General features: G+C 37.6%; 1 pseudogene; it reads right to left on the bottom strand.

Annotated features, from left to right (window-relative positions):
- Window positions 1–19,922: 19,922 nt before the first annotated feature.
- On the bottom strand, window positions 19,923–20,021 carry LOC132275781 (small nucleolar RNA R71; annotated as a pseudogene).
- Between the last annotated feature and the right edge of the window lie 2,852 nt (window positions 20,022–22,873).

Genomic DNA, 22,873 nt, shown 5'->3' with positions numbered 1-22,873 from the left:
ATTCCAAAAAGTATATTATAGTTATTCTTGGGCGACCTTTTCTAGCCACAACCAATGCTTGCATTAACTGTAGGACTGGAGCCATGGATTTATCTTTTGGAAATATGAAAGTCAAGTTAAACATCTTCAATGCTATTCATCATCCCCACTATGATAGTGAATTCTTCTTCCTTGATGTTATTGATGAGTTGGTTGAGGAATCACTCCAAACTATTTTATCCAAGGATCCTTTAGAAGGTTGTCTAAATCACTTCAATTATGAAGATTTCGATATTGATTCTTCAGTAGCTGAAGTGAATTCTTTGCTAGATTCTACTCCTATCACAGATTTTCCTCCATGGAAATCTAGGTTAGAGCCTCTTCTACCACTTTCTAGTACTCCGCCTATTCCTTCTTTAGAGTCTTCACCTAAGCTTGAGCTTAAGCCACTACCAGAAAAGCTCAAGTATGCTTTCTTGGGTTTAAATTACACCATTCCGGTGATTATTGCTTCCAATCTTATAAGTTCCCAAGAAAGTAGTCTCTTAAAAGTTCTTGAGCAACATAAAGAGGCTATTGGGTGGAGGGTGGCTGATTTAAAAGGAATTAGCCCCACAATTTGCATGCATAAGATTTATTTGGAGGAGGATTCTCAAAGATCTCAGGAACTCCAATGAAGATTGAATACTAATATGAAGGAGGTATGTGACGACCCTGGATTTTTCAACCCATTGTGTCCTGTAATGACCCGAATTGGATCCAGAATGTAGAAGCAAAAGACAAAAAAATTGTCTCAAGAGACACAACACATCCCTAAGACACTAATGTGACACCCAATGAGGTCACGGAACCCAAAGGAAACAAATGCGGAAGCAACATTTCAAAAAGGGACAAGAATGGACCTAGGGGCAAAAATGTTATTTCCAGCTTAAAAGTGGATGCCACCGAGCACACCATTTGAAAGACAACGAAAAATTAATGAACTTAGACTCAAAAATCACTTGATTTGGAGTCCGGATGAAGAAGATATGGCTAACGAAAGAAGAAAGGGGCAAAACGGTCAAAAATAGCAAACCCCAGATCATCTAACCGGTTAGGAGACCTTCCTAACCGGTTGGGAGGCAAAAAATCAAGACAAAAACACTGCCCACACTCATCTAACCGGTTACAAAACCCCTCATAACTGTTTAGATGTGAAGGCGGCAAAATGGGCAGTAAGAAACCCTGGCAGCAGGGGTTTTTTCGAGAAAAATGGAAATTTAAGGGCCAAAATGACATTTTCTGGAAAAACTCAAAGAAGAAACCACACTCAAAATTGAGTTTTCTATGTGAGCAAGAAAAATAAAAAGATACGCAATGTGAAATGCCAAAAATGCCCTCCCAATAAAACTGGTCCAGAGGTTCCAAAAAACTGCTAAATGGAAAAACAGAAGGTGAACTTCGGGATCGATTTCCGATGCCAAGACGACATTTTCTGGAAAAACACAAAGAAGAAACCCCCCCTAAAATCACATTTTCTAAGTAAGCATGTGAAGAATGGAATTTATTTCCCAAAGAAAACTTTCAAAATATCCTTAGGTTAGATTATGCAACAAAAGTGTAAAATGTGTCTGTAGGAGGCTCATTTCACCAAAAAAGAAGCTTTGCCCGGAAACTACCATGCACGCAAATGTAACTTACCTAGTAAGATGTGCTACAATGGTCCTTGGTCCAAAAATATGGCTGATACAAAATATGACCCCCCCCCCCCCCCCCCCCCAACGGCGAAAATGCCATAAATGAAGTTTGAAACGAAAATTTGGAATTTAAAATCATGAGATGGTTTCAAAATTCCATTTGGCCCTTGGCTATACTTGATACATGATTAATGAGACCCTATAGAAGAATCAAAATGGAATTTCCACACCCAATGCAAACATGGTGAAGCAAAAACTCAATATTTTTCAATACTTTCATAATATTCCATGATGTCAAAAATTACATAGGATACACATTACATGTCATTAGCCTCTTGCCTCATCTCATATATGTCAAATACATTGTAAAGAGTGTACTCATGTACACATTACATATATGGAATCAAATGTACACATGTTGACATATAACACAACAATTGGCATTCTGAGCCAACCTTCACAAAAATGGAAGTCTCCAAGTCCACAAACCATCCAAGCATAATGAGAACCTCAACTTTGATTCTTGTACTTGAAATATGCCCCAGTATCATAGGGGTGAGTAACACAAAACTACTCGTAGGAAATGAGCTTGCATCGACCTACGTTTTACAAGTTTGCATGATTTAATTATTGTGGTTCATTCCACCTAACGTCTATGTCAAAGGTGAGACTCAAGGAGCATCCTAGCTACCTAAGATCATTTCTAGCATCCATCACCTCATTCAAGCAATTTTAACAACATAGGGTCATGCTTACACAAAATAACAACATAGGAGCATGTGTACACAAAGCAACAACATATAGATTCTCAAGGTTATCAACTTGAAGTTTAAAATGCAACATCAACCAAATATAACAATTTAGCATAATTAGAATATCTAATACCACACATCAAGACATAGATTCTTTAGGTTATCAACTAGAAATCTAAAAGTATGAAATCAACTAAATATAGCAATTTAGTATGGATGTACTTAACAATATCAAAATCTCCAATAGCCAAAACCACAAGTTAACAAGGTAAACATGATTGTCAACTTGGAATTGAATGTGAAAACAAAGAAGACTTGGACATCAAGCTCGGAATTCTGCCAAGACCTCAATGGTTATTCCAAGCACTAATCTACAGGGAAGACCACCCTAAGTGCGCACTATCTCAATGACTTAGAGGACTCACGTCCCCGTACTAAAGCCAAACCCTAGCCATTTCAACTCAACAATGTCCCAAGATTCCAAAATAAGCCAAATAAGTTCACAACTTATACATATTACTACTACATAGTAATAAGTTAGCAATATAACTCTCAATTGTGCATAATAAGCATTTTATATCCATAATGCTATGAAATCACAAGTCAACAATATATTCATATTAGAAACATACTCTCATGAATATAAATTTAACAACAATACCCTTCAATGCATATAACATAATCAAGTGAATACTTCACAAGTTAAAATCCATGCTCTTAAAATAGAAACAACTTCTAAAACATGATTAGATCCATGGATAAACAAGATAGAATTTAATTACATCAAAATAATTAATCTCTAGATTTCAAATCATTTCCAAATGGCCTCAATTTAATATATGATAAAAGGCATATCATGGTTATTACATATATTCACATAAAAGCTTAATCAGGCCCATGAAACCACAAAATAGATTTTAATTAATTCTCTTAATTAAAGTGTCTAAATTTCCAAACTCAACCAAATGCTCCCAAATTCAAGTATGTTAACAAACATGCCAAAACTTAATTTAGAAGCATAATACAACTCAATTTCATGTACGGTACGGCCATGAACTTTAATCTTTCACAAAAGATGAATATTAATTAAAAAGAGCAATTCTTATTTAATTAATCCAAATTTAATATATGTTAACCAACATATTAAAACAAGATTTTCTACGATGCCACAATTCAAATCAAAGTTATATATCATCATAAATTTTAAATCTTATACAAAGAATTAAAAATTACTAACTTTCTAGATTTGATACAAGGCACACATATAAGTTGTATAATCATGTTAAACACTCAATACAACACACACAAAAGCCTACACCATTCCCTACCTCCATTTGAGATGAAATCTCAAATCCCCACCAAAATAAATCGGCTTCGAATCCGATGAAACTCCTAGGTTTGGTCGGGGACAACACCACGAACATGAATCCCATGGAAGCCCCATCAAAAACACAACTTGACTTCAAACCCGAACTCAAGAAATGGCCAAAACGAGATTCCAATAGGTTGGAATCGAAGGCCTCGCCAAGGGGAACAATAAACACTAAGGCATTAAGGTATTTCATTGAATGGAAGAAGCTCAAAAGAAGAGAGAGAAGATGGTAGCCACGGCTGCCTCTAGATCCGGTCAAAAGAGAGGAGAGAGAGAGCAGCAATCTGATTTTTCACTTAAAGGCCCCCTATTTATAGAAAAACTCAAAAAGTGCCCCGTACGGGCCCCGCCGGGTCCGGAAAAGTGAAATTCGAGCAGACGCACTCAAACGGTAAAACTCCGTAAACAAAAAAGATTCCAAATTAGAAAATATGAACAACGGAAGAACCAACGTTGAAAACTGAGTCCCGAGCAGAGAGTTATGCCTAAAACAAGTTTGGCGCAAACTAGGGCCAGAAACCCTGAAACTGGAAAACATCGTCTAGGAGGAAATTGTAAGAGTCCACGACTCGACGAAATGTGAAAATGAATCCCCTATGAAGATCCAGGCTCAAAATAAGACATTGAGCAATAACTTTCGTTAATTGCACAATGGCCCCTCCAAAAAGTGAAAACTGCAAAACTGCCCTAGAATGAAAATATCTTCCAAAAGATATTTTCTTAGATACCCCTGAAATAAAATATCTTCAAACGATAGTATGAATAACACCCCAGGAAATGAAAAAGTTTCCAAAGAACTTTGCACTTATGCCCCTATGGGCACCAAAAGCAACCAGAGTACTTTCTCACGAAAGTAAAGATATGTATCTCATAGAAATCACTGAGAATGAAGATACGTGAAGTCAGAAACCAACTCCGAACACAAGAAGTGTGGTTACGCAAATAGAGTGACAAACGAGGAAATGACAAAATAGGGAAAACACAAAAAGTGAAAAGTGTCAAAAAACGAAAAATGCGGAATTGACTCGGTCCTCAAAGGAAGTTGTCAATCCACAGAAAAGAGTCTCGGGAATCACTCCAGAACACTCGAGATGACACTAATCGACAAGAAACCAAACTCAGAAGGGAAAAGACAACGGAAAAAAAAGAAAAAAAAAAAATTTATCCGAAAAATCCGGGTCATTACAACCTTCCCACCTTAAAAGGATTTCGTCCCCGAAATTCAGCCCAACGAAACAGAAAGCGAAACCAGGATAACTACAGAGTACATCTCCGAGTACCCCTCACAACACACTACACCAGCGACCTCAAAGCTGAAAGGAACACACAAACCAGTGTCATTTGCACCCACGTACTCATGACAAGACAACCTCTCAAAGGAAAAGTGACCACATGGCCACACGACAAGTCTGAACTCACACAGAGAACCCAAGGTCAGACAAAAGAACAGAAAATAGCAACTGTAAGCGTCCCTCCTGACAAACCATCACAAGGAACCAAAAACAACCACCAAAAAAAAACTCTAAGATAACCACATATCAAATCAGGGTAAAGAACAAACACAACGTGGCAGTACGAATAGTGACCAAAACCCGTCCACGACGTACTCAAATGTGTGGTAGCAATGACAGTATCTAGTGCCCGCCCACACTTACTCATCAGTAAGGTAGCATCGACGGCAACTAGTACTCACCCACAACACACAACTTGTACGATAACATGACAGTATATGGTACTAGTTCATAACCTGCCCCCCACTAGCTCTACCCATGAAACCTCTTGATACAAATGACATCAATGTCAAAAATGATCATTACCAAAAGCACTACGGGGACCAACATTTTGTGAGAGTTGAGATATAGTCCAAAGATGTCCGGCTGGACCATCCTAGCCAATCCCAAAACTTTGACAACAATGCTATAAGTACCGCTATGCTTAAGGCCCCAAATCCTCAATACAGCAAAACCAACATCTCCAATGTCTCAAAATACCCCTATTAACAACATTAATCAGGAATCTAAAACTTGACAAACAAATCAACGCCGACAGAAATCAAAACGAACCTCACAATAAGACATTTCATCGAAAGTCCTTCATATCTCCCTGAAACAGATCAATTACAAGACTACACCGTAATCAAACATCAGATCCGCATCCCTATCATGGATAACTAAATCCTCAAAATACAAGTCCACCAAGTGGCACATACATCAAAATCCTGACAACTAAGGTCACAAAATGAATCTCTCAAAACCATACTTGGAAACACCAAGTTAGATCAAAATTCCTCAATTTTTGATCCACAACCAATCATCAGAACTACGATTCCTCAAAACCATGCCTAGTCATAACTAGGACGAGAAACTCTATAACAAGCCATATCCAACAGCAATCCTTCAAAACTTTTCCTAAAAGCTAACCACATCCAGGTCTCCAAAAAAAAAATAAGTCTCCAAAAGACATTCTCAAAAGAGCATCGAGCTCACCTCACAAATCAAATAAATCCTCAATGATATGGACATATGTCCCCACAAAATGATCTCACACCAATCAACTCACTCTGAGCACTACAGTCGTCAAGAACCACGACAGAAACTCCCCAAGGGAAGACATGAAAGAAAGGGAACCACCAGTCCTAAAAAGGACAACACCACGACTCCATCTCTAAAATGAAAGACAACAAGGTCAAAGACTTCACCCCCTACATGGAAGTAAGTCGACCAAAATCCATCAAATTCTCACCAAGGACTCAAGATAAAGATAGTTATCCTCACAGACCAACCAACCCCAAAACTGTGCACAATGCAATAAAGAGAAGAGACTCACTCCTTGTGAAGTCCCTGACACGAACCAACACAAAACCCTTGTGGAAACTCGCATACACACTACGTGCGACCAAGGGAAACGAATGGGAAAACCAAACCTGGAAGTCATGCATATGACAAGGAATGCAACTACCAGAAAGAAAATCTACTTACATAGATAAAAATCAAGGGTACATGCAACACGTCTCTACGTAAGCACAAAAGCATGTTACAAAAGTACAGTAACAACATGGCATCTCTAAGCATATAAGAAAGGCATGCTAATGCCATATAATAAGAAGGCAAATATGGATACACCTCCACCTACTAATGCATCACAATATCATAAATCATGCTACTAACATGGTAGTAAACGAAACTACATAAGACAACATGATGCAACAATGAACCCTATGGACATCGTGTCTTAGAGTGTCTACGAAAAGAAAGGACAATTCCTAGTCATAAACTGTCTCCAAAACCAATGCGACAATAACCTGTCTCCAAACAAACGTGAGCCCTTACCACAACGATAAGACTCTAACAATCTAACTCCGAATCTAGAGGTAACACTACAAGTGACACAAAATAGTGTAGTACTCTCACTATCCGTAACATCAATCAATCGACTTGATCCCAAAAGCGTCATCGCGCAAGAACTCCTCAAGGAAAATGGCAACTACAGCGATACCAACAACAACCAAATCAATCACTATGACTGATCTCCAAAACAACCATCATCATCATCGATCAAAATGACAACGCCTATCAAAACAAAACCAACATTGATTCCATCCGAACTGTACTTGTAGCTCGCCAGTACGGTAGCATAACAGTGCCATGCACCCACCCACGAAAAAATGCAAGTTCTAGAGGAATCATCCTAAACAATCAAAGACCCTAAGAGGTCCATAACCTCATAATAGCCCAAAACCAACAAATCCACCACTACGGTAACGCCAAATGACTCATCTCATAAGAGCATAAACAAAAGGTGACCATCCACCTACCTCAAAACCAATGCTAGGTCGACAACAACCTACATCACCACGAGACTATGACTACAATCACCATCAACCTCAACTCGTGCCTCAATGACTAAACCCGTGTTATGCCAAATATGTAATACAGTTATGTATATACAAATCTAATCTAGTATACATCATATGTCATGCTCTTTACGATAAATTTAAATCATGCTAAACAAATGGCATACCACATGTAGCATGTAAGCACATAAACATGTTATCAGGCCAAGATATGCACCCAAAACCTGTCGTCCAAGGTATTTAAACCAAAGAGCTCTGATACCACCTGTGACAACCCCGGATTTTTTAACCTAGTGTGTCCTGTGATGAAGCAAAAGACAAAGCAATGGTCTCAAGAGACATAACACATCCCTAAGACACCAATGTGACACTCAATGAGGTCACGGAACCCAAAGGAAATAAATGCGGAAATAACATTTCAAAAACGGACAAGAATGGACCTAGGGGCAAAAACATTATTTCTAGCTTAAAAGTGGGTGCCACTGAGCACACTATTGGAAAGATAATGAAAAATTAATGAACTTAGACTCAAAAATCACTTAATTTGGAGTATGGATGAAGAAGATATGGCTAATGGAAGAAGAAAGGGCAAAACGGTCAAAAATAGCAAACCCCAGATCATCTAACTGGTTAGGAGACCTTCCTAACCGGTTAAGAGGGCAAAAATCATAACAAAAACACTGCCCACACTCATCTAACTGGTTACGAAACCTCTCATAACCGTTTAGATGTGAAAGTGGTAGAATGGGCAGCAAGAAACCCTGGCAGCAGGGGTTTTTTCGGGAAAAATGGAAATTTGAGGGCCAAAATGACATTTTCTGGAAAAACTCAAAGAAGAAACCCCCTCAAAATCGAGTTTTCCACGTGACTCTCGAGAAAAATCAAAAAATACGCACTGTGCCGAAAATGCCCTCCCAATAAAACTGGTCCAGAGGGTCCAAAAAGCTGCTAAATGGAAAAACAGAAGCTGAACTTCGGGATCGATTTCCGATGCCAAGACGACATTTTCTAGAAAAACACAAAGAAGAAACCCCCCCCTAAAATAACAATTTCTAAGTGAACATGTGAAGAACGGAATTTATTTCTCAAAGGAAATTCCCAAAATACCCTTAGGTTAGATTATGCAACAAAAGTATAAAATGAGTCCGTAGGAGGCTCATTCCACCAAAGAAGAAGCTTTGCCTGGAAACGACCATGCACTCAAACGCAACTTACCTAGTAAGATGTGCTACAATGGTCCATGGCCCAAAAATATGGCTGATACAAAATATGACCCCCCCAACGGCCAAAATGCCATAAATGAAGTTTGAAACGAAAACTTGGAATTTAAAATCATGAGATGGTTTCAAAATGCTATTTGGCCCTTGGCCATACTTCATACATGATTAATGAGACCCTATGGAAGAATCAAAATAGAATTTCCACACCCAATGCAAACATGGTGAAACAAAAACTCAATATTTTTCAATACTTTCATAATATTCCATGAAGTCAAAAATTACATAAGATACAAATTACATGTCATTAGCCTCCGTCCTCATCTCATACATGTCAAATACATTGTAAAGAGTATACTCATGTACACATTACATATATGGAATCAAATGTACCTATGTTAACATATAAAACTATAATTGGCATTCCGAGCCTACCTTCACAAAAATGGAAATCTCCAAGTCCACAAACCATCCAAGCATAATGAGAACCTTAACTTTGATTCTTGTACCAGAAATATGCCCCAGTATCGTAGGGGTGAGTAACATAAAGTTACTCGTAGGAAATGAGCATGCATCGACCTACGTTTTATAAGTTTGCATGATTTAATTATTGTGGTTCATTCCACCTAACGTCTATGTCAAAGGTGAGACTCAAGGAGCATCCTAGCTACCTAAAGATCATTTCTAGCATCCATCACCTCATTCATGCAATTTTAACAACATAGGGTCATGCTTACACAAAGCAATAATATAGGAGCATGCTTACACAAAGGAACAACATATAGATTCTCAAGGTTATCAACTTGAAGTCTAAAATGCAACATCAACCAAATATAACAATTTAGCATAATTAGAATATCTAATACCACACATCAAAACATAAATTCTCTAGGTTATCAACTAGAAATCTAAAAGTGTGAGATCAACTAAATATAGCAATTTAGTATGGATGTACTTAACAACATCAAAATCGCCAATAGCCAAAACCACAAGTCAACAAGGTAAACATGATTGTCAACTTGGAATTGAATGCGAAAACAAATGGTGGAAGACTTGGACATCACGCTCGGAATTCTGCCGAGACCTCAATGGTTATTCCGGGCACTAACCCGCAGGGAAGACCACCCTAAGTGCGCATTATCTCAATGACTTAGAAGACTCATGTCCCGGTACTAGAGCCAAACCCTAGCCATCTCAACTCAACAATGTCCCAAGATTCCAAAATAAGCCAAATAAGTTCACAACTTATACATATTACTACTACATAGTAACAAGTTAGCAATATAACTCTCAATTGTGCATAATAAGCATTTCATATCCATAATGCTACGAAATCACAATCCAACAATATATTCATATTAGAAACATACTCTCATGAATATAAATTTAACAACAATGTCCTTCATTGCATATAACACAATTAAGTGAATACTTCACAAGTCAAAATCCATGCTCTTAAAATAGAAACAACTTCTAAAACATGATTAGATCCATAAATAAACAAGATAGAATTTAATTACATCAAAATAATTAAACTCTCTAGATTTCAAATCATTTCCAAATGGCCTCAATTTAATATATGATAAAAGACATATCATGGTCATTACATATATTCACACAAAAGCTTAATCAGGCCTATGAAACCACAAAATAGATTTTAATTAATTCTCTTAATTAAAGTCTCTAGATTTCCAAACTCAACCAAATGCTCCCAAATTAAAGTATGTTAACAAACATGCCAAAACTTAATTTAGAAGCATAATACAACTCAATTTTATGTAAGGTACGGCCATGAACTTTAATCTTTCAGAAAAGATAAATATTAATTAAAAAGAGCAATTCTTATTTAATTAATCCAAATTTAATATATGTTAACCAACATATTAAAACAAGATTTTCTACCATGCCACAATTCAAATCAAAATTATATATCATCATAAATTTTAAATCTTATACAAAGAATTAAAAATTACTAACTTTCTAGATTTGATACAAGGCACACGTATAAGTTGTATAATCATGCTAAACACTCAATACAAGACACACAAAAGCCTAAAACATTCCCTACCTCCATTTGAGATGAAATCTCAAATCCCCACCAAAATAAATCGTCTCCGAATCTGACGAAACTCCTAGGTTTTGTCAGGGACAACACCACGAACATGAATCCCAAGGAAGCCCCATCAAAAACACAACATGACATCAAACCCAAACTCAAGAAATGGCTAAAACGAGATTCCAATCGGTTGGAATCGAAGGCCTCGCCGAGGGGAACAATAAACACTTAGGCATTAAGGTATTTCATTGAAGGGAAGAAGCTGAAAAGAAGAGAGAGAAGATGGCAGCCATGCCTGCCTCTAGATCCTACCAAGAGAGAGGATAGAGAGAGCAAAAATCTGATTTTTCACTTAAAGGCCCCCTATTTATAGAAAAACTCAAAAAGTGCCCCGAACGGGCCCCGCCGGGTCTGGAAAAGTGAAATTCGAGCAGATGCGCCCAAACGGCAAAACTTCGTGAACGAAAAAGATTCCAAATTAGAAAATATGAATAATGGAAGAAATAGCATTGAAAATCGAGTCCCGAGCAAAGAGTTATGCCCAAAATAATTTTGGCGTAAACCGAGGCCAAAAACCCTAAAACTAGAAAACATCGTCCAGGAGGAAATTCTAAGAGTCCATGACTCGATGAAATGTGAAAATGAATCCCATACGTGGATCCAGGCTCAAAACAAAGCGTTGAGCAATAACTTTCATTAATTGCACAATGGCCCCTCAAAAAAGTGAAAACTGCAAAACTGCCCCCGAATGAAAATATGTTCCAAAAGATATTTTCTTAGATACCCCTGAAATAAAATATGTTCAAAAGATATTTATGAACAACACCCCAGGAAAAGAAAAAGTTTCCGAAGAATTTTGCACTTATGCCCCTATGGGCACTGGGAGCAACCAGAGTACTTTCTCACGAAAGTAAAGATACGTATCTCATAGAAATCACTGAGAATGAAGATACGTGAAGTCAGAAACCAACTCCAAACACAAGAAATGTGATTACGCAAACAGAGTGACAAACGTGGAAAGGACAAAATAGGGAAAAAGATAAAATAGGGAAAAGATAAAAATTGAATAGTGTCAAAAAATGAAAAATGCGGAATTGACTCGGTCCTCAAAGGAAGTTGTCAGTCCACAGAAAACAGTCTCAGGAATCACTCCAGAGCACTTGAGATGACACTAATCGACAAAAAAGCAAACTCAGAAGGGAAAAGACAACGGAAAAAAAAAAAAAGAAAAAAAAAAATTTATCCAAAAAAATTTGGGTCATTACAAGGTAGTTTTAAAAGGAAGTGGTGAAGTTGCTAGATGTGGGAATAATCTACCCCATCTCAGATAGCAAGTGGGTGAGTCCTACTCAGGTAGTACCCAAAAAGACAGGTATTATAGTGGTTGAGAATTCTGAAGGAGAATTAGTTCTATAGTGCATCACCACTGGATGGCGTGTGTGTATTGATTACCGAAAACTCAACTTCGCTACTAGAAAAGATCTTTTTTCACTTCCATTCATTGATCAGATTCTAGAGCAATTGGCTGGGTAAAGCTATTATTGCTTTATAGACGGATATTCTGGCTATAATCAGGTGGCCAATAATCCTAAGGATCAAGCAAAAACTACTTTCACTTGTCTATTCGGCATGTTTGCTTATAGACAGATGCCTTTTCAATTATGTAATATGCCAGCAACATTCCAGAGGTGTATGTTGTCTATCTTTTCAGACATGGTTGAAAAGTTTCTCGAAGTCTTTATGGATGACTTCTCTGTTTTTGGGTCCACATTCAAAAACTGCCTCCAAAATCTTTCCCTAGTGTTCCAGCGTTGTAGGGAAAGCAATCTTATTCTTAGTTGGGAGAAGAGCCATTTTATGGTTCAAGAGGGTATTGTTTTAAGACATATCATTTCAAAGAGAGGTATTGATGTTAATAGAGCTAAAGCAGATTTGATCTCTAAATTGCCTCCTCCTACCTTCGTAAGGGGATTGTGATCATTTCTTAGGCACGCCGGGTTCTATCGACGCTTCATTAAAGATTTCAGCAAAATTTTTCGTCCTTTGTGTAATCTACTTGCAAAGGACACTCCTTTTATCTTTGAAGAATCATGCCTTGAAGCTTTCCAAAAGCTTCGCTTTCTTTTTTCTTCATCTCCTATAATGAATCCTCCGGATTGGGCTCTTCCATTTGAGATTATGTGTGATGCATCTGATTATGCTATGGGTGTTATCTTAGGACAACGAGTAGATAAACTTCCTCTTGTTATCTACTATGCGAGCAAAATTCTTTCAGATGCACAATTGAATTATACCACTACTGAAAAAGAATTACTTGTAGTTGTCTTCACTTTGGACAAATTCAGATCATATCTATTGGGTTCCAAAGTCGTAGTCTATTCTGATCATTCTGCTTTGAAACATCTTCTATCCAAAAAGGAAACCAAACCCCGTTTGATTCGATGGATCCTCTTGCTTGAAGAGTTTGATTACGAAATCCGGGATAAGAAAAGGTCAGAGAATGTTGTAGCTGACCATCTTTTTAGAATTCTGATTACAGATACCTCAAGTTCACTTCCAATTTATGTTTCCTTCCTGGATGAACAACTGTTTGAGGTTTCTCATAAGGATTTGCCTTAGTTTGCTGATATTATGAATTACCTCACAATAGGCAAAAATTCCTTTATCTTGGTCAAAGCAGGAAAAAGATTAATTTTTCTCCCAAATTAGGATGTACTATTAGGAAGATCCTCAACTATTCAAATATTGTGCTGATCAAATCATTCGTAGATACGTTCCTGAGAGTGAGTTTCATAGTATTCTGACCTTCTGTCACAATTTGGCATGTGGAAGTCATTTCAGTGCAAAGAAAACTGCAGCTAAAATTCTTCAATGTGGTTTCTTTTGGCCTTCACTCTTTTGGGATTCATACCTATTCTGTAGGTTATGCCTTAGATGTCAGCAGCTAGGATTGATTTCTAGAAGGAATATGATGCCCTTAACTCCAATCTTAGTTATTGAGGTTTTTAATGTTTGGGTATTGATTTCATGGGTCCTTTTGTTCTGTCCAATAAAAATGAGTACATTCTTGTGGCTGTTGACTATGTGTCTAAATGGGTTGAAGTAGTGGCTACCAAAACTGCCCACCATGCAGTCGTGGTTTAGTTCATTCAAACGAACATTTTTAATCAGTTTGGTATGCCAAGAGCTATTATTAATGATGGGAGTGCTCACTTCTATAATAGGTACTTCCATACCTTGGTCCAAAGATACTCCATCACTCATAAAGTTGCTTCTGCCTATCATCCCCAAACAAGTGGCCAAGTAGAAATATCCAATCGTGAAATTAAGAAAATTCTTGAAAAAATGGTTAAGCCAGATCGTAAAGATTGGACTTATAGACTGAATGATACTTTATGGGTTTACCATACTGCTTTTAAAACTCTGATTGGTATGTTACCTTACCGCCTTGTCTACGGTAAAGGGTTCCATCTTCCTGTAGAGTTAGAACACAGAGCTTTTTGGGGCATAAAAAAGCTCATCTTCGATATGACATCTGCTGGTTCTAACAGGAAGCTTCAATTAACTGAGCTTGAAGAATTACATAATGATGTTTATGAGAGTTCTAAGGTTTAAAAAGCAAAGACTAAGGCATTTCATGACAAACATATCTTGCGTAAGACTTTTGAGCCTGGGAAGAAGGTTTGGTTGTTTAATACATGACTGAAACTTTTTCCTGGAAAGTTAAAATCATGTTAGGAAGGTCCATACATGGTTATTTCTGTTACACCTTATGGTGCAATAGAGATACAAGATTGCATGACTGGACAATTTTCTAAGGTCAATGGACAGAGACTGAAACCCTATATAGAGGGTAGTGTGCAGAGAGGCACAGTGGAGGCAGTGGAACTTCATGATCCTATTTACTTGGACTAGAGATGTCAGATTTCGTCTAGCTATCGACTTTAAACTTAGTATATTGTCGAGCTATTGAAGTTAAACTTAGCATTTGTATGTTGTACCGTAGTTTATTTTGTTTTTTATTTCATTACTTTAGTTTGATTTAATTATTTTATTTTCTAGATTTTAGGTTTATTTTAGTCTTCATTTAGGTTTAGGTTAGTTTAGGTTTGAATAAAATATAAAAAAATTAAAATTAAAATTTAAAAAATTGAGAAAAATCCAAAAATTTGTCTCAATGCTAGAGCCTGAAAATTGGGGCTCGATCATCAGCTATTGCAGGTTCGAGCATCAGTACCTCAAGCTCGAGCCTTCCATCATCGTGAATTACAAGAATTTATATTGGTATGCTCGAGCTCATACCCTTAAAGCTCGAGCTTAAAGTTCTAAAAGTTTTAAAATCAGGAAACTGAGTACTCCGTCTCCTATACCATAAAGGAAATCCATTCTCTATAAGGGCTCTCCAAGTTATCTCACTATTCATAATTGGTGATACCTCACATTCTCATCCCAGATCTGAAGGAAATATAGAGGTATAACTTTCCTTCTTCATCCTCTTTCCATTAGCTTTCCCTTTGTTTACTAATTTTCTAGATCTAATGAAGGGAACAATGAGTTATGTTTTGGATATATGAGTCTATGAATTTTATTCATACATCATCTATATAGACTAGTTGTTTAGATCTACTCTTCATTACTTAATTGAACTAAGTTCTATGATCTGATTCGGTGAAATCCAGGTAAAGCTCGAGCTTTGCAAGTTTAGGCTCGAGCATAAGCTGAAGCTCTAACTCGGAGATTGAAGCTCGAGCCTCGGTTTACAGATTACAGGAACTGGAGATTTTTAAGAAATTTGAAGGTTTATCTTGAGGATGGTTCATCCTACTCCAATTAAGCGCGGTAGAGGGATGAAAGATGTGTTGCCAAGTGCGTGGTAGACAATTCCAATTTCTTATGAAACGACCTTTGATTATCAGGCGTTCATCAATGATCCTCGCACTAGATATGCTATGAAATCTTTTAGTTACAGACACCTTCTTCATCTCATGCTGTTACTTAGGTTGCTTATCCTCATCTTGTTCGTTTGTTTTATCTTAATATAATTTATAGTGAGGATGACCCTTGGGAGCTTAGGACTAGGATTGATGGGCATGACTTGATTATTAATCCTGATGCTACTGCGGCAGTTCTAGAATGTTATAATATGCTTCCTGAGGTTGTATATGAAAGATGTAGCTGTCCTGCTTTCACACCTTTCCCTAGAGTACCAATTGCAAAAAATCTGATTCAAAAATTGTGTGATGGTCGATTTGCTAGGAGAAAACGTAGTAATATTACCAAAGCCAAAATTCTTAAGAGGTTGTGGATTCTAGATTCTATCATCTCTGCTAATGTCCATCCTCTTGGACATAAGAATATTAGGAATACTGACTTTTTTCCAAGCGCTTTACGCTATTCAGTTTTAGCACTGGTATTCGTTCCCTAGGATGATTTTCTGTCAGCTACTGGAATTTTGGTCTGTGATTGGGCCGCATAAGGATATTCCTACACATGCGATTCCTTTTCCATATATGATTACCAGGATATTAGAGCTATAGGGTTTTGTGATATGTCACCGAGAGGAGTCGTGTAATGAGTCGCTATAGTTTGGAATCAAGGAATGGGAGAAAGTGTGGGGACATATGTCGGTATATCGCCGCAATGCAGTGGAGTTTGGTGATGAGGGTTATATTGCAGTTACTACTAGGAATGATGATGATGATGAGGCTACAGAGGAGAAGATGGATCTCTCCAATAGCTAGCCCTCACTTAGGAGGAAACCCACTCCTACAGCCTAGCCTGAGAGTTCTTCTAAGGCTGAGATTAGAGCTTTATAGGCCAGGGTGGCCGAGCTGTAGGATGGCGAGATGGTGCTGTGACAGATGCAGACTACGCAGCAGAGTATATTGGAGGAGTTACTTTGCCACATGATGAGCGCTGAAAAGTGCATATTTAAACCCCTTAAGCTTAAGCATTCTAGTACCTTTATCAATCTTACTTTACAGTTTTAGATTGATTTCATATTATTTCTATTTTCAGGCACTTATCCCAAAAATAAGCTAACTCAGCCAAATAAGAGCTTAATTGAAACTATTATGGGATTAAATAAAGAAAGGAGCAAAGTGGAGAAAGAAGAAAGCAAATGAAGCCAAAGGTGGGAAGTAGCAAAGTTCGATCGATCCAACTTCAAGGTTCGATCGATCGAACACTAATCGATCTCAGTACTTCAAGATAGATCCAAGCCTTAGCCCAAAAGCATAAAGTCCAAAAGTTCGATCGATCTAACACCACCTTTTGATCGATCGAACACTTTTGTCCTCATTCAAATGATTGATCCTATCCACAGCTGCACCACCCACTAACCACTTTTGTCCTCTTCCCAAAAATATCTCCCAAAATATCCCGGATTTATCTTTTCCCAAAAAGCCCAACTAGTTGGAACGATCCAGCCTAAGTTCAATGGATCTCAGCCAGTTCGATCGATCCAAGTCCAAGGTTCGATCAATCGAACTTCCTCTAGTGCGAAAAAGTTAAATTTCCATCTCATTGAAAGTTGTCATTTATCCAATCATTAGGGAATATTGTATGCATGACCCCAGCTCATTTTGGGTGTCATTTTGACCTACCTATCTAAGGACAAGGATTGCTTTTTACAAAGGGAGCTAATATACAATTCTAGGTTTTAATCTCTTAGAGAGAAAGCTTAGAGGAGGAGGAGGCTAGAGACACCATTAGAATTCTTCATCAACAAGGAGCAGATTTCAACCATGGAGTTAGCCCTTGAGGGTTGGAGCAACATCACCATGAGTGGCTAGACATCCTCTTGGGGCTAGAGTTAGCCCCAAGCATGCTTTCTATATCTTTATCTTGTGTACTATTGAGGGATTAGTGTTGCAATTAATGTTTTGACACTTTGATATATATAGATCTTGTTTATTCAATGATTTATATGGTTTAATGCTTCCAATTGATCATTTCATTCTATCCATATATCTATGTATGCTAGAATAGATGTTCATGTGCTTGTCTCTAGATTTTGTGTTATTGATAATATAGATTTGGAGATTGTCAAAATATAGTGCTTAAAGGAATACTCTTCTGATTCTCTTGATGGTTCATACTTATTCCTTGATGGATTGTGCCTCTCCCCTAGTTTATTTTTATGCTAGTAGTGTAGTTGTAGTGTAGTGTTAAATGAGAGAACAATCCATGCTTGTTGTTTGATGATCCAAGCTTTTGAATACAAGTAGCATATGTGTCTATCCTTGTGTTGTATTTGGATTGTGAGCTTAATGAAATGATTAATGACTTGTTTTGATATATTGTGCCTTTCACATGTTGTTTAGACAATATATGCTTCATTTCTTAGATATATTGTGCCTTTCACATGATGTTTAGATAATACATACTTAACTAGTCATCCTTGCTTGTTGAGTCAACCAAACACACATACACACCAATATTGCAACACACCATTTGCCCTCATTAGTCACTTGTCAATGGTATAGAAGTGCATTTCTTGGTGGTGATCTCTAAACCCCAAGATCTCTCTCTCTCTCTTACTTACTCTTAATTGCATTCTTTTGTTGTCACTTAGTTTAATTTAGTTGCTCTCTAATCAACCAACCAACCAATTGTTTGATCACTCGACCTACTAGCCCTAATAACAATTCTACGACCTTGTTCGATCCTCACAATCCCTTGGGACGATCCCTACTCGCCCTAGCTATATTTTTAGTAAAGGTAGTAGTGGCTTCTATAAATGTAAAACTCTTGGCCCTCACCTTAAAATCCATACTCTCTCAAGCTTGACGGTAGTGCGGCACTTCCGCATCAGTTTTTGGCGTCGTTGCCGGGGATTGATTGATTTGATTAGGCAACGTCGGATTTGTGGAATCAATTAGGATTAGTACTCTTTTGATCGTGTCTTTACTTTATTTTTATTTTTCTTTTTGGTTACTTATTGTGTTGTTCTTACTTAACAAGGTGTATTGTTGGAGAGGAAGCAAGCAAAGGAGTATTCGAGCTAAGCAAGCAAGGAAAAAAAGCTAAAAATTCTAAAAATTTGCTAAGCTAAGTTATAAATTTGGAGTTGAAGTGCTAAAGGACCTTTGTGAGACTTTCTTTATTCAATCCCTTAGTTAAATCGTCGGCCCCCGTGGAGGCTTGTTTTTAATTGTTCTTTGCACCATTGTTGTTAAAACATGGGAGTATGAATTAAGTGTTTGTGGAAGAAGTCTAATTGCATTGTTGTGAAGGAATAGTGTTTGTCATTCTTTGTGTTTGTTATGTTTTGAATTGTGCATGCATGGATGTCGTTCATTGAGACCAACTCTTGTCCCTCTTGATTTGCATCTTGAATCCATTGTTAGAAATCCTAGGGGAAGAAGAAGTTCAAATAGAACCAATCTATCAGTAGATGACCATAATAATGATCATGTTGAGGACCTTGGTCACATAAACCAACAAGGTATCCTTCATCCCAATGTGCACAATGAGAACATACAAGTACCATTAGGCATGCCTAGGCCATTCATTCACCAATCACCACAACAACAAGGCCAAGTTCCATATGGAATGCTAAGGCCAATGTATGCTCCACACCCTCCCATCATCAATCAAGGAATTCAAAACCAAGGTGTTCATGTTGCACCTCAAGTAGCTAATCCACCTCTTGCTTTAAGAGACCATTATGTGCATAATGAATATAATGCACCTACATGAATCCAATTGCCTCCATTTAGAGCACATCATTATAAAATTAAGCCACAAACCATTCAAATGTTTCCTAACTATCATAGACTTCCAAGTGAAGAACCTTACAAGCATTTGGATGAGTTTTTTGAAGTATGTTTCACCATAAAATATACGGGCATGCCGAAAGAGGTTTTAAGACTCAAACTTTTTCCATTCACCTTAAAAGACAAGGCAAAGTATTGGTTTAACAATCTTAGGCCTTTTTCAATCACTTCTTGGGCAGAAATGCAACAAGATTTCTTGAAGAAGTACTATCCGGTTTCATAGACCAATGCCATGAGAACCTCAATTTGAGAATTTTCACATGGGGATGGAGAAACATTTCATGAGGCATGGGAACACTTCAATGAATTGCTTAGGAAGTGTTCACATCATGACATGCCCAAATGGTAATTAGTTCAATATTTCTTTGAGAGCTTATCGGACAACTATAAGGGTATGGTTGATGCTTCCATGGGTGGCTCATACATTGATAGGCATGAGGATGACGTGTGGCGTCTTTATGAGAGCATAAGTGAAAATTCTTTGCATAGAACACTATCATCCAAGAATGGTAGAAATTCACACGGTAGGAAGAGTGTTGGCTTACATCAAGTCGACCATTCAAATGAAATAGCCACTGAAATGAAGTCTTTATCTCAAAGGTTTGATCAATTTTTGATTAACTAAAACTCAGCGAACCAAGTATCTTCCTTCCCTAACCATTCTCATCGTGCATCAAATGAAACATGTATGACTTGTTCTAGTGTTCTTCATTCTACTTCTCATTTTCCTCACGGACAAGTGCAAAATGAACCTAATGAACAAGTCAATGCAGCTTTTGTGAACCAAGGGAACAATCCTTATGGTACTCACTATAATCCAAGTTGGAGGAATCATCCGAATTTCTCTTGGAAAAACCAAGGAGATGGCTCAAACCCTTCCCAAGGTGGTTTTCAAGGGAAGTACATTCCACCTCCACTTCAAAACCAAGGATCCCAAGGTTATAGACCTTATCAATCATAAGGGAACAATTTGCTAATTCTCATTCCCAACCAATCTTATTCCCAAGGTAATATTAGAAGTCCCGCCTTTGAAGAAAAAGTTTTAAATGCTTTGGGCACTTTAGAGGCTAACACACAATTGCTTCATTCTCATTCTCAATCTATTGCGAAGCTAGAAACCTAAGTAGGGCAAATAGCAAGCACTCTCAATGCAAGAGAGAAGGGAAAGATGCCTATTAATGCCCCACCTAAGCAACAATGTGTTGTGGAAACCCATTCCTCATCGGAAGGCCACACCATTGAACATGTGTAATGCGGTGACTACCTTGCGGAGTGGTAGGATTATGGACAATCAAGTAGGAATGTCCAATGAAGAGAGTGAACTGGTTCAACCTCAAGTTGTCACCCATCCCGTTTCACATCCCATTCCTCCTTCATTGCATATACATGATGTTATGAATGAGAAAGTCTTGAAAAATGTGTTTGAAAAAGAAGTTTTGAAAAATGATGTTGAAGAAGTTTTGTTGAAGAATGATTTGAAACTAAATGATTTGAAAACTTCTTGTGTTGAAGAGAGTTTAAAAGAAAATTCTGAAAAAGCGTTTGAACCAAAAGTTCCATTTCCAGATGCCTTAAAAGGATCCATTTCAAAAGACAAGCAAAAGGCAAAAACCAATGAAATTATGGAAATGTTTAGGAAAGTGAAAGTTAATCTTCCACTATTGGATGCAATCAAGCAAATTTCGGCTTATGCCAAATTCTTGAAAGACTTGTGCACCCAAAAGTGGAAGAACAAGAGCCAAGCACCAAGAAAAGTGGTTTTGACCGAGCAAGAAAGCTCAATTTTGCAACATAACACTCTTCCAAAGTTTAAGGACCCTGGTTCACCCACTACATCATGCATTATTGGTGATCATGTCATTAATCAGGCACTTCTTGACTTTGGAGCAAGTGTTAACCTTCTTCTATACTCGGTTTATGTCAAATTGGGCCTAGGTGAATTCAAACCGACGTCGGTAGTTTTGCAACTTGCCGATCGATCCATTCAGAAGCCTAGGGGTATAATTGAGGATGTTTTGATTAAGATTGACAAATTCTTCTTTCCCGTTGATTTCGTTGTCATAGACACGGAACCGGCCCCCAATCCTAAGAGCCAAATTCCTATTATCCTTGGCCGTCCCTTTTTGGCAACTGCTAATGCCAACATCAATTGTAGGATGGGGATAATGAAGATCTTATTTGGCCACATGAAGGTGAAGTTGAATATCTTTAATCCCACACCCAATTCATTTGATAAATATGAAGGAGAGGTTATTGTTGTAGATAAATGTCATGATCTTCAATGTCAAGGAAATGAGCTTTTGTGTAAGACCAAAACTTCCAAAGGATTATCTTCAACCTTGCATTCTCAAAGTCTTGCTTCAAATTCTTGCTTTGAAAGGGCATGGAAGCCCAAAAGTTGTGATTGCATAGACAAAGGACCAAAGGTTTCTTTTGAGCTTAATCCAACAAGTTCTTCAAAGAACCATTTGTTGGGCGGAGTTCAAAGCATCCTTCACCCCAACAAGGAGGGGATGCATTATAAGATCTTTGATCCTGGCTAAAAGAGCCCAATGTCGTGCTAAAGACGTGAAAAACTAGCAAAAGCATTCGTAGGGTGTCAAAACCCTATTCCTCCCTCATTTCTATCTTTCATTTCATTTCTTGCGAAGTCTAGATACTTGTTTTTGGTTCATATGCATTGAAAGGAACTTTGGTGAGGATTGCATGAGCTTTCATGTCATTATTAAGCATTCTGCATAGTTCGATTGATCTCAAACCTGAGTTCGATCGATCGAACTCCATTCTGCATCTAACACTTAGAAAATTTTTCAACCTGCAGAAACCTACATCCAAATCACCTCTCTGTCCTATCGTTCAAACTAACTCTTAGATCAATCAAGAGACTTTTGATCGATCCAACTTCAAAGTTCAATCGATCTCATGATTCAACACTTAGAAAAATTTTGAGCCTGCATCAACCTGCATATTTCACATCTCTGTCTTATCGATCGAAACATTTCAAGATCGATCTAAAGTTCTTCGATCGATCCAACTTCCAAGTTCGATCGATCTTCAAGTTCCAACACTTAGCCAACTTTTTAAGCCAAAAACCTGCATATTTTTGCTCTCTGTCTGATCGATTGAACTCTTGTTTCGATTGATCTCAGTTCTTCATTTCATTATTTTGACTTTTCAAATTTTAAAAA

Source organism: Cornus florida, unplaced genomic scaffold, assembly GCF_030987335.1.
Source record: "Cornus florida cultivar Cherokee Brave unplaced genomic scaffold, ASM3098733v1 CherokeeBrave_3.0.0_Hap2_Chr09, whole genome shotgun sequence".
NCBI classification, from domain to species: Eukaryota; Viridiplantae; Streptophyta; class Magnoliopsida; order Cornales; family Cornaceae; genus Cornus; species Cornus florida.
This window is presented reverse-complemented; position numbering and strand designations above follow the sequence as displayed.